The 6,000-nt window shown below is 41.3% G+C and overlaps 1 protein-coding gene and 1 non-coding gene across 2 annotated transcripts in view; one reads left to right on the top strand and one right to left on the bottom strand.

Annotated features, from left to right (window-relative positions):
- Peli2 (pellino E3 ubiquitin protein ligase family member 2) overlaps positions 1–6,000 on the bottom strand; it is a gene marked incomplete at its 5' end in the record, with an annotated part of 118,505 nt that overhangs the window by 72,365 nt on the left and 40,140 nt on the right. The gene's annotated exons all lie outside the window — the stretch shown is intronic.
- LOC125613458 lies at positions 2,261–2,367 on the top strand. Its single transcript, XR_007344025.1, has one exon. It is a non-coding gene; the product is annotated as a U6 spliceosomal RNA (small nuclear RNA).

Here is a 6,000-nt window from a genome sequence, read left to right as displayed (position 1 = left end):
CCTCTCACCCCTCCCCTCTCCTCTCTCTCTCTCTCTCTCTCCTTTCTCTTGCTCTTCCTTTTGGGGAGCCTGAGGCTGAAAGCCGGGGAAGCCATCCTGAAGCTTGTGTAAAGGTAAATTGTTTCTGTTTTATTTTGCGTCCCTGCAAATTCACATGAGCGACCTTAGTTCAGCTGCCCATGCCTGTTTGGGGGCGGCAAAAAACATTTTACTGAAGCAAGTATTACTGTGACTGAAAGGGCCCTTTAAATGAAATCAGAGCATTCAAATGAACATCAAAAGCAATCCAGGTATTATTCTGGATACATATGAGCCCACTGATTTCTAAACCAGAACTTTCAAAAGTACTTTTAAAAGGGGCTGGGGTTGTGGCTCAGTGGTACAGCGCTTGCCTAGCATGTGTGAGGCACTGGGTTCAATTCTCAGCACCACATATAAATAAATGAATAAAATAAAGGTCCATCAACATCTAAAACATTTTTTTAAAGTACATATACACATTCATCAGTCTCCTTTTAAAAGCCACGTTCGTCTGTATTTCCAAATAAGATCAATTTATACTGTTTCATTATTCTGCAACTATGAAATCATCTGCTCCCAAAAATACAATCTAAAGTAGATTGATCTCTACCTTTTCTCTATGTATATACATTATATCTCATTCACACCCCCCCACACACACGTAATTGAACACAGGGGTGCTTTACCACTGAGCTACAATCTGCAGCCCTTCTTATTTATTATTTTGAGACAGAATCTTGCCAAGTTACTGAGGGTCTTACTAGCTTGCTGAGGCTGGCCTTGAACTTGAAATCCTCTAAGCCTCCCAAGTTGCTGGGATTATAGACTTTCACCACCACTTCTGGCATCCTCATATATTTATATTTGCCATATGGGTATGGGGGTGGAGGAAAACAAGTATTATATAACACGAATTGGTAAAGTAACCTCCTTCTAGAATTTTAGCAGATTTCAATCCTTGTATAATTACAGTAAATGATTAGAGTAAAAAAAAATGTACAAAAACCTACTGTGGTTTGTTTTACCCTTCTGCAACTTTTGAAAGTTACTAAGCATGGTATTCAAATCTGTATCTAATTCTTAATGAAGATAATAATAAGTGATCAAATATTTTCTAGTATGAAAGGAAGGAAAATAAGATATTACCCCATTTTTAAACAGGCTTTTAACAAATAGATCTTCTTCTCTGCACATTCCATTCACTTCTGCTTCCACAGTTGGCTTTCCTATTATTATGACTGCACAGACGCATCATTTTGGCCTTTCTCTGCACATCTGCTGTCTACAGGAAGCAGAGTAATATGGGAGTAGACAGCAGGCTGCTCCTCAGAGGCCAGGGGACAGCGTTCACCACTAACATGCTGAAGAACAGGGCTGCAGGGTCTGTTTGTTCTGGAGATCTCCCCGTGTGAATCAAGGGGAGGGTGTCCAGGCTCTAGAGCATCTCACACCATTTCTCCATCATCTCTAAGTGCTCTGACTGAGAGACTCAGGGGCCTAAAAAAAGCTTCACTCCCTAAAAACAAGCTTGGCATTAAAATGCCACAGTTGGAGAAATTAGCACCAGGAGAGGGAGTCAGAGTTAACAAAGACTGCCTTGACAGTGACAATGGTGGTGGTAAAAGTAGCATGACTTGCTGGTTTTTTTCCATTGAGTTTTTGGCCACAGGCTTCAAACTGCCTTGCATGCCCTGAGCAAGAATCAGCTATAGGCTCTCTCTTTCCCCTTCTAATTCTATGAAATTTCTTTGATTACTTACCAGTTGCTGATCTATTGTTTTGTCCTGTATCTGTTCCCCCTTACTGACATTCATTCTCTCCCATTCACCATCAATACCTCCATCTCCCTTCAAACATTCCATGTGTGTGTGTGCGCGCACACACACACACCTCAGCCATAATGTAGTTGGGCCAGGCTGTGCAATGCACAAAGTGCACAAGAAGCTTATAGCCATCCTGCTGTCAGCTCTCTGAGCCACACACTATGGCTTCAGGCTGTGTCTACCCACCTAAAGAGAAGCCTTCGTTGGTCCATTTTGTGCAAAAGCACCACCATGCACAAGTCTTGTGCCTTAGGATAGTATCTTCCCAGAGAGGGCATCATTTTCTAATTTGTATGGACTACAGTTAGCTCTGCTTTATACCCTCTTATGCAATCATGTGGACTAAAAAGGCAGCTCTTCCCGACAAAACAAATACTTTTCAAATTCCCTTTGATTAAAAAAAAACAAACAAACTTGTTTTGCTCTCTTCAACACATATACTAAAACTGAAATGATACAGAGAAGATTAGCATGGCCCCTAAACAAGAATGACACGCAAATTTGTGAAGCATTCCATATATTTTTTTTTAAATTGCCATTTTAAGGGACACTATTACATTAGTATCTTTTCCCATGGACAGAGTGATCCACATCCAGCAACATGACTTCTGCAATTTGAAAAAAATGGATCACAGCTGCAAAATGTATTGAATTAAGCTACACATGTGCAGGTCAATGAAAAGGACATCTTGCTATGAAGATTAAATGAGGTGAGATAGATAAAACTTCAAGCATAACATAGCAGGGGCTCAGTACATTTTGAAAAGAATTAAAGAGGTGAAGAAACTATTAAATAGCAATCTGAAACTAAAAATGAATAGCAGCCTAAGGCCACTATGCATAGAGGAAATATACTTTAATGCAAAATAACTGTACTCAAGTCCACTACATCTTGCTCTGCATTCTTCGGGAAAGGCATAAGGCAGGAAACTAACCTTGACTGAGCTCTTCCCATGGCTGCCCCCACATCATCAGGATGTGTATGCTAAGTTCAACACAGTTCTAACAGCTGAGAGTTGTTATTCCTCTTCCATATAAAAGGACCTGAGTGATTGGTCTCAAGGAAGGATAGAAACACTCAAAAGAAGGTTAAAAGAAAATCTGAATGTTCACACCATCAACTATTTATAAAACTCAAGGTTTGCACCAATAAGGTTTCCCTTTGTGCATCTACACACAAAAAAGGACAAATGGCTCTGCTAAATAGTATATATGGCACCCAGGGGGCTGTGTTCAGCCTGGCTCCTCAAGTTGTAAAAGAACTTGTCTTGGCTACAAAGATATTTTAGAGAAGGTACTCATTCCTAATTTAGAATCTGGCAAATAGAAGTTTCTATAGTTTGTTTTATAAAATGAGGTGATTAATCCTGAGCACTAGGTTAGATAGAGATTGGGGGTAGAAAAGTGTGTGCCTATTCCCAAGATGTTAGCTTCCACAGCTGACAGGCAAATCCTTGGAATCTGTCTCTAGTACTGCAAGTGCCCACAGTTGAAGCACGGAACCCCTTCTCCACATTCTATGGGACCTTCACTGGTGGGCCTGCTTCTACTTGCTCCTTCATTCTTTAGCCAGCTGCTGCTGTTCCCTTTGTCTCTAGGACTAAGCAGCGCTCCCTAGGCCCAAATTCTCCCTAGGCAGGCCTTTCTTCTCCTTTTCAGCTGCCTAAATTAAGCAACTCATATGACGTTTGTTCTTTTCAGGATCAGATATTCCCATTCTCAGGTGTGGACTACGGAACTTCACCTCAGCTTTCCGGAGAGCATGGATAGTATTGAGGGGGGACTTTGTCTTAAGTAGGTTGCAGCTGTCCTTGTTCCAGCATTTCACAGGGCCTGACTGCAACTGGTTTATAAACTGGGGCTGTATGCCTCGCCTGCATAGTGTTATTGGATGGACAGAATCGTGTGCTTATGAAAACTCTTGAGTAAGTGTGATATGCATATTAACTTGAATTGTGCAACTGCTTTTATTTTCTGGAAGTTATTGTGTGATTTGGATTTTAGTCACCAAAGATGGCCCATTTTGTGCCTGCTGCCTTGTCCTAGCCATTCTCCACATTCCTGAGCACCTCCTTTATTCTCTCCTCTCCTGGTTGTGCCTCTCTGGACACTGGTTATGGAGCAACTTGGAGCAAAGCTATGCCACAGCCCTGTCCTCCTCGATGGCAGGGCAAGTTTCTCCTATTTTTCCCTTTGTACTGTCACACTCCTCAAATATTCAACACAAAAGTGCAAATGTGCTGATTGTTTCATCTCGTGGCTCTGGCAAATTAGCACGCAGTGTTGGAATGACTTTTTACTGTGTTTTTCTTTCGTATAAACTGTTACATAAATGCCAAAACACAGGGATGCAACTGCTTGGTTTCTGGGTGTTTTTCCAGGGTGAAAATTTGACTTTTCTCAGAAGAAAAATATAGATACACGCTGTGTCTTATAACTATGTTGTCTCATAACCATCATTTTCTTTTCAGTATTTTCTTCCAAAATACTAGCTTCCAGCTAGATTGTCATCTGTGTGTCAAACAGTAAAATACACCCCTGCCGATGTGCCTTTGCCCGAATGAAATCAATGTGATTTTAAAGCTGCAGAGAGTTAAACAGTTATTCCCACGGCATGGCCCACTGCAGTCACCCTGGTGCTGGTGATGGTACTCTGTCACAGGCATCAACAGCAGGGACACGTTTGCTGTGCGCCTCTTGTTCAGAGCCTTATGAAGAGAGAAGTGAGGCACAAGCTGGAGCTCAGTGTCTGCAGTCTGCAGATAAGACACACATCTGTGAGACAGCACAATTCTTGGTGTCTGCTGTTAGCTTCCTGTTCACCTGCACTGCTTCCAATGACTCCCATGGCAAGCATTAATAAAGCAATAAAAAGTGTTAGCAGAACACTTAAATTATCTGTTCTGTTGCAGGAGTTTTTTTTTTTTCAATCCCAAGCTCCTTTAAGGAGGCCGTATCCATTAAAGATGTAACAAGGGATTCTCTGTAAGGATGGCAGTGGCCTCAAGTCCTTTGTGCATCAGGGCAAATTATAAATGTGAAAGTAAACAAATGTCTGGAGCCAACTAGAAGGAATGTGTGTCATGCCACTTTTCAGTTTACCAAGAAACGTATCATTTCCCCATCAAAATTTTCAGCTTTTAAGTTGATGACAGAAATGGGAGGGAATTACCAGTTAGTTTAGAATGGACTATTAACAAGAACAAGTGTGTCCTGGGTGGGACTAAGGAGGCCTTTTAGGAGTGACTGTAGCTCCAAAGCCATAGCTGACTTCTTGCAGACACTGTCAGAGCCTCTCCAGATGGAAGCAGAGGATGCTGGAGACAGAGACGGGCCTATGAAAGCTGAGTGTTTGGGGTCAAACAGAGCCTCTGGCCATCACGGGGAAAAGACAGGATGGTAAGAAGGAGGGGACCTGGTCAGTTAAAGACAACTGGAGTGCTCAGAGTTGAAGACAAGCTTTAGCTTTAGGTAAATTAATATTAATTTTAAAAAAATTTATACAGAATGAAGAGACAAGAATACCCTATAATGGCTTTTACTTGAATGCGTTCATTTCCAACAACTCTGCTTACTATTAGAAAAAGAGGGGTGAAGGGAAAACACAAGGCATTGATCTTGTCAGGCCCATGAAAGTGAAAGGACTAGGCATCTTTTAAAACCTAGACAAAAGCAGCACGGGGACACTACTTGAAGTTCTGGTGTGTGCCCAACATCCCATAGCTAAGTTTTCAACCATCTTTGAGAACTAAACTCCCAACATATTTAGCTTTGACCAACTTTTCTGTGTCTATAAACCAGAGTGTGCACCACATACACAGCATTTTCTTAGTAGCATAATCTGGGCAAAATTAATCTTGTCTCGATATCTCTCTCTCTCTCTCTCTCTCCATGCTTTGTGCAAACACACAAAGGTCTTAAGCAAAAGGTATGATTTTCTTAAGGTACTGCCCACTAAGATAAAGAGGAATAAAATTTCCATGGTCATCTCTTGGGGGAAATAAAGGATATATTTTGGGAGGTATAAGAGTAGGCAGCAAGAAATTAATCTTAAAATGTGGCACAAAATATTAACATGTATACTTTTGACTACACCGTTGGCTATACAGTATTTAGTTGTGTCAAAACAGACAACAAGGGCTGGGGATGTAGCTCA

The sequence above is a fragment of the Marmota marmota genome, unplaced genomic scaffold, assembly GCF_001458135.2.
Source record: "Marmota marmota marmota unplaced genomic scaffold, marMar, whole genome shotgun sequence".
Classification (NCBI taxonomy): Eukaryota; Metazoa; Chordata; class Mammalia; order Rodentia; family Sciuridae; genus Marmota; species Marmota marmota.
The sequence above is the reverse complement of the archived record's forward strand: the minus strand, read 5'-3'. Positions and strand labels throughout refer to the sequence as shown.